Source organism: Cynara cardunculus (genome assembly GCF_001531365.2).
Source record: "Cynara cardunculus var. scolymus isolate 2C chromosome LG 2, CcrdV1, whole genome shotgun sequence".
NCBI lineage: Eukaryota > Viridiplantae > Streptophyta > Magnoliopsida > Asterales > Asteraceae > Cynara > Cynara cardunculus.
Genome location: NC_037529.1, coordinates 63,278,979 through 63,290,585, shown reverse-complemented (window position 1 = coordinate 63,290,585; position 11,607 = coordinate 63,278,979).

Sequence of the window (11,607 nt, the reverse complement as noted above, 5' to 3'; positions counted from 1 at the left end):
TTTGTCAATTTATTTATTATTTAATCATTATAATATAACAATTTAATATTATAATAGTAATAAACATGAAGCATTGACTTTACATATTCCTACCTGTAAGTAGGTAATAGCCTTCGCCTACGCATTTATAACACCCATATCCTATTCCAAAAGAAGGATTAATTCAATTTCTATTTTATATTACTTTATATTCATTAAGAATTATTATTAAGCCATTAATATTAAAGTGAATTACAGTTTTGGTCCTTGTGGTATCGTGAAAACTACTACTACACTCCTTGAACTCTCTTTATTACGGTTTTGGTTCCATGTATTCATTTTTTAGTCATGGTCCCTCTGACTAGTATCATTAACTTAGTTAAATCAGGAGCATTTTGATCTTTTTTTTATTATATATGTATATGTGTGAGTGTGTATATATATATAGACATACACACAAAAACAGTATATATAGCATCGAGCACTCTTCGATCAACTATATAGTGTATAAATAAACAGTGACCCCTCTTTTGTTGTACCACCAACTCTAGTGAACCCTCCCTTTAAGCTCACCGTTTTCTGGTGCTCCCTCTCTCTGCCTTCCCATATCCATGTTGCGTTTTGTTTATCAGTTTCTTTGTGGGTTGCAATTTTGGTGAGGATGGTGGTTCACGCCAAGAGGAGGCTTCATTTTTCGGGTTTCATTTTTGGTCAGGGTGGTGTCGTTGGTTTGCCTTTCATATTTGAGTCATCGGTTTCATTTTTTGTGTTTATTTTTGGTGAGTGTTGTTGTTTGGTTCGCCGAAGTGATTGTAAATGCTCTTGGTTGGCTTCATATTCCCAACCCTATTCTTGCCTTGGGCCAACAACCTAATTAAACATAACTAGTTTTTAGAACATATTTATTGATTGTTATGCAACATGTAAAGTACCATGAAGCCAAGGAAGTTGATTAACAAGTTCCGAGATAGCACATTAGTTACGTTGCTAGTTACATGTGTTTTATGATTCACCGGAGGAGATGGAGACGAAGACAAAAGATGGGAGGTGGGTTTCACCATAAGAGATGGAAGGTTACATTGGGACGACAGGTTTTATGAGAGGAGATGGTGAAGTGTGGGTGGGGGAGTGTCTTATGCCGTTCAATAAGAAAAATACAAAAAGTGGTAAAAGGAATAAAATGCCCCTAGAATTAACCGAGTTAAATGATTTTTTCCCTGTAGGGAAGCGGTGATGGCTAACGGTGGTGGTGTGGGGCTCTCGGTTTCACAGGAGGAGGCGTGGTTCTGTCGTTGTGTGTGTTATCTTTTTTTTATTTTTTTAATAAGGAAAATACAAAAAGGCTAAAAAGAAGGAAATGTCTTTTGAGCTAACGAATTCTTTTATCTATGTTAATCAAATGGACCATGGACGTAACAAAATGAATACACCCATGATCAAAAGCTTAATAAATGAAGTTTATGAACTATAGTAGCACTTTTCACCAAATCACGGGACCAACTCTTAATTCACTCTTAATATTCGAGTACGTTGACTACCGATAAACCCGACCAGTCCACATGTAACCCACCCCCTAGTGCCTATGAACCACATGTGATAAGACATTTTAAAGCTGACTAAGTGGTTGAGTCTAGCGGAGGGGTTCAAGCCTGTCTCCTATAGGATTTGAACTTGAACAAGTTGTGTATTTAAGCAAAGTAGCTCCGTCCATTTTCAAAATAGATACCGTACCAATTATTCTTATAACAAGATTAAAATATGAAGGCTAAATATTGTGAGAATGTAAGAATAAAAAGGTTTATACATGAATAATTGGAAGAAAAAAAAAGTAATTTTAAGGTGGCGTTTGTTTTTTAAGAGATGTTGAAGTCTGAAATCCGATTTCACTTCTGATTTATAAGAGGTGGTGCTTAAATCTGAAATCTGGATCAGTAATACTGTTTGCTTTTACGTCTGGAGTCTGAAATCTGAATCTGTCAAATTAGTGTAAAAATATAAAAGATAAATAGGTTTTGCTAACAAATCTCTTCTAGCCTCCAAAATATGAACAATTTGATAGAGGGCATATTAGGATTAAGAGGTATTAAGGGATATGTTTACCACTTAAAATTTTTTAGGACATTTCGACAACCCAACCCTTCTTAAGTTTATAACCCAACCGAACCCGCTACATTTCAGTTCACAATGTATTTGTTTCATATATATTCGGTTTATAATATGAAACTTTTTAGTTGAATTTTTTGTTTCACAAACACATAAAAAAATGTTCAAATTGTGTAACAAATATACGTAAAACAAAAACACATTACGTAGAATATATGTTAATCAATACACTAAATCCAAGTCATAGATGAAAAAATCAATATGAAATAGCACATGATGCACCTTTTTTTCAAATTATGACTATGGATTTCCAAATGAAGGCTCCTCTATATTAGGAATACACTATACATAATACATATTAGACTCGAAATATATTATTGGACCTGATACATTTTCTATTAGGTTGGATGGGTTGTTAATTTTAGTTTGAGGTAGTCATGGTTAAAAATCGGTCTCGGACCGGGCCTAATCAGTCCCAAGCTTTCTTATAACAGACCATAATCAATTTCGATAAAAAATGGTAAGACCAGTTAAAGTACTTTATAACCGGTACGCTTAGCTATAGCCGACTCTACTCGCTCGTTGGTCTATTTAATTGTAAGGAAAGGTTTTAATTTACCGTACAACTGAAATTGCGGTGTTTGGTTAGGCAACCTATTAACACACAAAATGAACCGCTAACGGAAAACGTAACAGAAACGTAAAACTTACTGCGTTAGTGACGGCGTTCTTCACCGTTTTCATGTCGTCAAGGTGGAACCTGGCGGTGGCGACTTTTCTCGGCCACAACTCCACCCCTTCTCCGCCTCTCAGCACCGTCTTTCCGTCTTTCACCCATAGACTCCTGATCAAAAACTCCAACGCATAAATCATAGTAAACCAAATAATTTTCAATAATTTCAAAACTTTCTCATCGATTCCTAATTTCCTATGGTTTCTTCTGGTAGATGAAATTAGGGGTTCGATCGTCGGCGTCTTTTCAGGATCATCAAGTTTTTTACTCAGAGTTAACATCAAGGACATGAGAGAGATTCCATCCCCGAGCGCATGGTGGAAACGCAATATCACAGACTTATGAGCCGACAAAATGTGGATTTCCCACAACGGCTTATCGGTGCTCAAAGGAGACGATACGGCAAGGTCGGCTACGTAATCGTTGGTGGCGGCTTCATCGTTAACAGCTTCACTGACTGGATCGGAATGCAGGATGATGTGGCGGTCGATATTGATTTCGGTTTTTCTCCAATAATGGCGGCCATAATCGTCGGTGACTAAGAGACTGCAGAACCTCGGGTGTTCGATCATGAGAGAATCAGAGAGGACAATTCGAGCTTCATCTATTCCAACGGACCGTTCAAGACCGAAAGCGCAGTTGATGATCTGGTGAGTTGCTGGCTGCATGAACAACCGGCCGGCCGGCGTTAACGGTTCATCGTTCCTCATACCCACTTTCTGAACAGTGGGAGGGTAATCAGTCTTTGATATGCAAGGTGTAGAATGTGTGATAAAATATATATAAGAGCAAACTACAAATTTTATGCCTACGGTTTTTTTCAAAATAACATTTTTTGTCCTTACAGTTGCTAAAATACAAATTGACCATCATGATTTTCAAAAATGTACGAATTTGGTCCTACTCCCTAACGTTTGTTAACAATTTCGTTAGATGAGAAACATTTTAGTTATTTTCTTGATTTACTTTGTATTTTGTCTAATAAAAAATCACATGACGAAGATCATACAATCAATTTTGATTAGGTAAAAAATAAAAAAAATAGATAAAAAACAAAAATGTCTGTCATTTTAACCAAATTATTAATAGTCGTTATTGTGTGGGATCAAATATGGATGTTTTTATAAACCAAAATAGCCATGTTGTAATTGCAAAACCACAAGGATGAAAAATGATGTTTTTGACAAACTACAAGGACCGAATTTGTAGTTTACTCTGTCTATGATATACGCGGGCGAATCTAAGAGTTTATGTTTGTGATTATGAAATATCGTGTCTTCGTGCTTTGGTGGGTCTCCGAGATCCTTTCATTGCAAGCAGATTTTACATGAAAAAGATCTGGCTCAACATGTTCTATTCGTCTGATTAGCTAGTTGGCGAGGTAATAGCTTACCAAAACGATGATCTCAAAACAAGTACATGTTCTAGTATCATTAACCAATTCTTTATCAATCTCGACACTTATGTTAAACATTCATCTAAAATAAGAAAATATGAACAGAAAAAGAGAATCTTCAAATTTGGTTGAATACAGAGAAAATATAGCATACATGTTAGAGATGTTGTAACTCGTTTTAGCTAATCCTATATGATACAAAAAGAACTACACAAGAACATTAGATAACTGAGAAAAAAACTAGTCAGAAAAACGAATGTCGATCGTGTGTTTTGAAGGTTCAAGATCTACATTGTTCAAGAATCGATTTGAAATAAAATTTATATGTTTAGGCTTCAATTTCAACTTTATGAATGGGTTGTATGTTGATTTCCGTAGTCTTCGAATGCAAAAGGAAGCCAAAAGGCTGTGAGCGGGGACATGAACCGAAGCGGGTTTCTCACACTAATTCGTCGCAGATGGTCAAATGACATTTAACTATTGTTATGGGTGTTTTTATCAACGAGTGATAAACAAGAATCTAGATCAAATTGTGCAAAAAGATAAGAGTGTAAAACATTTGATCTAGCGGTATCCAACTTGCTAGTAAAACCTAACATTCCAAGAATTAGGGGTTTAAAGCTCACCAAATAAAACCACTAAAACTAAGGGCCTGTTTGTTTTTTAAATTTTGCCTCTTAATTTCCTCTTATGTCTGAATCGGTAAGACATATAGACTTTCAGATCGTTTGTTTTTTTTTTCCCCAAATTAAGAGTTGAATTCATAAGGTTTCCTCTGAATTTTTAAGTGGTAACTCTAGCTCTTAATACCTCTTATTTGTTTATCCGCCTCCTTACGTCGCTCTCATCCGCCTCCTTTACGTCGCTCTCATCCGCTCTCGTCCCATTCATCGATTGAAGCTGGTGTTCTTCATACATCGCAGATTCAAGCTGRTSTTYTGGTAATCTTCTCGATCTCTCTTTGGTTTCTTCTCGATCTGCTTCTTTATACATCTCGATCTCTTTCGTCTCATTCATCGATTGAAGCTGGTGTTCTTCATACATTCGCTCTCGCCCTCTGTTTTTGTCTCGTCCCTTAGCTCGATTCAAGCTTCGATTGGTGTTCTTCGATCTTCTGGAACTCTCAGACTTCAGACGTAAAAGTAAACAGCCTGACTGATTCAGATTTCAGATTTCAGACGTAAAAACAAACAGTMTGACTGATTCAGATTTCAGATTTCAGACGTAAAAACAAACAGTCTGACTGATTCAGATTTCAGACTTCAGCACCACCTCTTAAAATTCAGAAGTGAATTCATACTTCAGACTTCAACACCTCTTAAAAAACAAACGCCACCTAAATCTAAACAAATCACTTGAACACCATGTGAACCTTGTAAACACCCTAGTAAAAAATTTCTTAAGATTATTTACATTGTGTTCACAATGTGTTAATTTCGTATGCACATTTAATTGTGCGTAAGTATGCTATGGAAAGAGGAGATGAGAGACACAAAGAGAGAGATATGTATGGGATTTCCTAAAAAAATACAGTAATTTTTGTTTAATAAATAATGATAATCATATCATTGATTAATAATATTAATTATCTTAAATTAGTGGTTTATGATAGATACAATTTTCAGAGTTCTCAAATGATTAAACTTCTATATTTCTCTCTCTCTCTCTCTCTATGTATGTATATATATACATATTAAAAGAAAATATAATAATAAGTTTATGAGTGAATTTTTTTATTAACCTGCACATTCAACCCGCTATGCGAGCCGACTAATCCCAGGGCGATCACCTGCTTTGCAGATAACCCGGAGTCATCGCATTTGAACCTTCATGGCCATAAGGGGATTTTTACATTGTTGATCCATGTAGTTTGCTTAAAATTTGGATTTGATCACTCAAATGAATTATCTACATCGAGGGTCTCTAACTTTCTATTTTTCTTGCATTAATGATCCACATCGTTAATGAAGTTTCATTAAATAGACTAATTGAGGCATACGCTTATCAGATTAGGACAAATGCGTCTTTTACCTTAATTTCATATTATCTTTTAAAAAATAAGAATAAAACTAATTTAATTTATACATAATAAGTTTATGGAGTGATATTTAAACAAGAACACTAACCACATAAGAAAACACGAAAAACAGTCAAATCACGTATAAAATCACATGTGATTCTACACTAACAGTCAATGTAAGAGTGTGCATGCGACTTGGCCTGTGATCTCAGGTCACGACCAAAATCACGTGAATCACATGTTAAATTACACGCGATTTTAATGTGAATTCACATTTGATTTGGTCATTTTTTGTTTTCTTATTTGCTTATTTTTCTCTTTTGAACCCGATAAAATATAATTTATTGATTATTGGGATCAAAATTGATCCTAAATTACTCTAAAAGTTTTGTCAAAGCCATCTGGGCCAAGGATGGAAAATCTGAAAATGCTGCTAAAAAGACTAAGTCTGGAAAAAGACCAGAGGCAATGGTTGGACCAGAGACAATGGTTGGACCAGAGACAATGGTTGGACCAGACGCTGCTGAAATGGCTAAGTCTGGAAGAAGACCAGAGGCCATGAAGAACCAGAGGCCATGAGGACCAAAGGCCATGAAGGACCAGAGGCCAACACTTTGAAACACACAAATCTGGGCATAACATTAATTAACCTCAAAATATGGGATATTAATTTCTAGAAAAACATCGAAATATCCGTCCTATTTTAGTGATAAAACCACCCAAAAGGCCAAAACACAATTCCAAACCGGATATAACGGATTTTTACTTATAACCCAAATTAAGTAGCCAAAAGAATACGGAACAAGACTATATATATTAAGCTACTATTTACCCAAAAGCAAGATCGATATCTTCAAGTTCCCCGATAAATCTTCAAGTCAAACAACGGGTTCTTTCTATTTATCCGTCTTCCTTCATGAGAAAGGTTGCCATTTAAATGGTAAGCCAACGCTTAGTGAGTGAAATAGTTAAGTATTACATATTAATATCACACATGTTTATAAACATATATAATAAACTCTTATCAATAAAAGAGTTCAAGACATCATCCAGATATAAACCGAGACTTACAAGAAACCGAGTGAACCATTACGTACCGGATGCCAAGATCATAGGATTCCATATTCAAATCACCATATTATAACATACCATTGTTGCTCAATACAACAAGGAGACAGGATCAACGACCAAATATATTCAACAACGTTAGAATACCAATAAATATCAAGAACCAAGAGATCGAATCGGTATTCATAACGAAGATAGTGCATCACCCCGTCCTTCACCTCCCGGGCTCATGCCAAAGTCCGAGTCAGAATCATACATTACGGGAAACCTCGCACTGCCCGCCTTCCTCTACCGGGTATGTGCCAAGGTTCCCTACTCATTGCCCTTCCTCCTTTTTGAGCAATGAGTATTCACAACCGTAGAAAGTCTCACCCGTTCAACCCGGGATCTTGACTTCGCCATAAACTTCCGGTGTACCACACGAAGTAGTACCCGTACTATGGCATACAATTCAAGGAACAAAACAACAAGTCCAGATTCAGAAAACAAACCGATGTACCGAGATAATAATAAGGAATCGACTCAAAAGACGGAATCATAGACAAATCAAGATCCTGTGACTTCATTCAAGACCAAAAACATTCATATGAAAATATATATGTTCAAATCAATATGTAACAATTAACTATATAACTCACCGGACAACCGTATAATACCGAAAAGCTCCGAATGAGTTCACAAAGCAAGTCCAATCTACCACACTTAGATTGCTTCCAAAGTATCAAAATATGTGCTAATTACCCCCTGGAGTAAATGTACAAAATCTCATAAGCAATCAATATAAGAAACTCATGATATACACATATCCTATTTGAACACTTTACCTAAATTTATATGTACAGCTGTTGCATGCAGAATTATTTTACCCATTTTAAGCTCGAATTCATGCCTTGATCATAAAATAAGAAATAAACTAGACTCAAAATATCTAACTAAGGAAATTGACCTAACCTCATTTGGATTTTTCTACGATTTTATACAGATTTTCAAAGTCTGCACACTTTCAATGCATTCAAAAGTCGAAAATCTCATTTTCATACATTTTTCTCAAACCATTTCGATTCCAAACAATTTCAACTTCTGAATCTCAATTTAATATAACATATTTGATAGAAACAACCAAAATCCAACCTTTATTTTATCATTTATATTATCTCCCAAATCATTGACTTAATCAAGTCAAAGTTCATATGTTGAACTTGCATAAATCTTGATAATCTCTTGAATATGAAACCCTAAATCATTGACCATTTCATGCCATAAACACTAAAAAGCACTCATTTTATCCACTTAAGATCAAACCCATATGAAACCCTAAATCTATCTCAACATGCAATCCATAAAACAAGAATGTCAACCAAGAACAAGTGCAAAGATAGATTATACCTTACTTGATGATCAAATCCTTCAAAGATCTTGTAGTTCTTCTTTGATTTGAGTTGATTCAAGTCTATGTGTGTGAAAATCGCACCTCTAGTGTGTGTGTGAGTTCTGGACTTAGATGACATGAAAAATGGGCCAAAACTCCAATTTATAATGCTAAAACTCGAGTTGGGCCGGTTTGGTCCGGCTAGGTACCCATTTTGACCATCAATACTTAAATTATTCATAACTTTTCGCTCGGACCTCTGTTTTCTATGAGGTTTTCGCCTACACGTTCATAAAGAGATAATATATAACATCCAATAAAAATATTCCAGAAAATATCTCCCAAGAAAATCAGTTTTACGTATCTATTTGACGTAAAATTTTTCCAAATCCTCTAATATATTTTTAAGAAATAAAATTCTAAAACTTCAGACTCAAACTCCCACTAAATCATAAGTTCTATTTAATCCAATAATTAAATATACTAAGCAAATAATTAGGCATATTAGAAATTGGATGTTACAAATACCTTCTCCTTTTGAGGATTTCGTCCCCGAAATCACTGTTGTGGAAATAAAGAAGGGTATTTCACCTTCATCTCATCTTTTCGCTCCCACGTCCAATTTGGTCCCCGATGGTGTTTCCACTTGATCAATACCAAGTCTACTTCCTTATTACGTAGTTTCACTTTTCTCTCGTTCAGAATTGATTCTGGTTCTTCAATGTATCTTAATTTCTCATCTACTTTGACTTCGGCTAAGGGAACCGTCTCTTCATGTTTACCCAAGCATTTACGTAAGTATCTGACATGAAACACATCATGTATACCCGTAAGTTCCTCCGGTAACTCTAGTCGATAAGCTTATTTTCCGATACGCTCCAATACTTTGAACGGGCCAATAAATCGTGGACTTAACTTACCTTGTTTTCGGAATCGAAGTACACCTCGCCAAGGAGAAACTTTCACCATTACTATATCACCTACCGAGAACTCGATTGGCCTTTTACAACGATCTGCATAAGACTTTTGACGATCTTGAGCATCTCTCATTCTTTCGTGAATAATATGAATTTTGTCATGAGTGATCTGAATGAGTTCGGGACCAACTAAAACTTTTTCTCCCGTCTCTCGCCAACACAAGGGTGTACGACACTTACGTCCGTATAAAGCCTCATAGGGAGCCATTCCAATTGTCGARTGGTAGCTATTRTTGTAAGAAAACTCAACCAAGGGTAGGTGAGTATCCCAGCTACCACCAAATTCTAAGACACATGCGCGTAGCATATCCTCGAGAGTCTGAATGGTTCATTCTGATTGACCATCGGTCTGAGGATGATAGGTCGTACTAAACGCATGACGTGTTTCCAACTCTCGTTGAAATCTAGTCCAAAAATTAGAAGTGAATCGAGAGTCGCGATCAGAGATAATCTTCACTGGTACACCGTGTCGTGAGACAACTTCATCAATGTACAACCGCGCCCATCGATCCATAGAGTAAGACTCTCGTACAGGTAAGAAAAATGCAGATTTGGTCAATCGATCAACTATAACCCAAATACTGTCGTGTTGTAGTTGGGTCTTCGGTAGTTTAGTAACCAGATCCATCGTTAATTCCTCCCATTTCCACATCGGTATCTCAAGAGGCTGTAAGCTACCATACGGTTTCTGGTGTTCAGCCTTTACTTGTAAGCATGTGGTACATTTCTCAACATAACGTCCAATATCAGTCTTCATCCCAGGCCACCAGTAATCTAAACGAAGATCTTGGTACATTTTGGTACTTCTTGGGTGTATTGATAATCGCGACTTATGTGCTTCTACTAAAACAACATCTCGCATGCCGCCAAGTTTAAGGACCCAGATTCGGGTCTTAAAGACCTTCAAGCCACGTCCATCTTCAGGGAGAAAATCAATATATCCTACCATTCGTTCTACTTTGATATTCTCAGGCTTCAAAGCCTCAATCTGTCATTTCCGAATATCATCAAATACATTATTTTTAACCGACGTGTGAGTGATAGAGTAGCATAGAAGTCCAAAATGCGTCTTCCTACTAAGAGCATCTGCCACTATGTTGGCTTTACCCGGATGATATAGTATCTCACAGTCGTAATCTTTAATGAGTTCTATAGCACGTTGTTGATGCATGTTCAAGGTCTGTTGATCAAATAAATACTTTAAGCTCTTGTGGTCAGTATTAAGTTGACACTTCGTACCATAGAGATAGTATCGCCAAAGCTTCAAAGCAAAGACCACTGATGCTAATTCAAGATCATGAGTAGGGTAGTTTTTCTCATAATCTTTCAATTGGCGAGAAGCATATGCAATCACCTTGCCTCGCTGCATCAAGACACATCCAAGACCAAGTCGAGATGCATCACTATATACTATAAAGTCTTCGTTACCCTTAGGTAGAGCAAGTATAGGCGCGTGTGTCAGACATTCCTTTAAAGTTTGAAATGTTCGATCTTGGGCCTCATTCCATTCAAATTTAGCATCTTTACGAGTTAAAGAGGTTAGTGGTACTGCGATCTTAGAGAAGTCCTTAATAAATCGTCGATAGTACCTTGTCAGACCCAGAAAACTCCGAACTTCCGTAGCATTCTTTGGTGCTCCCATTCTTGAATTGCTTCGATCTTGGCTGGGTCTACAGAAATACCGTCTCCGGATATGGTATGCCCCAAGAATTGTACTTGGCGAAGCCAAAATTCACATTTCGAGAATTTTGCATAGAGTCGTTCTTTTCTCAACAATTCTAGCATTTGATGTAAGTGTGAAGCGTGTTCGTTTTCAGACTTTGAGTAAACCAAAATATTATCGATGAATACGATCACAGACTTGTCGAGCATAGGATAGCATACTCGATTCATTAAGTCCATAAACGCTGCAAGTGCATTTGTAAGTCCGAATGGCATTACGAGGAATTCGTAATGCCCATA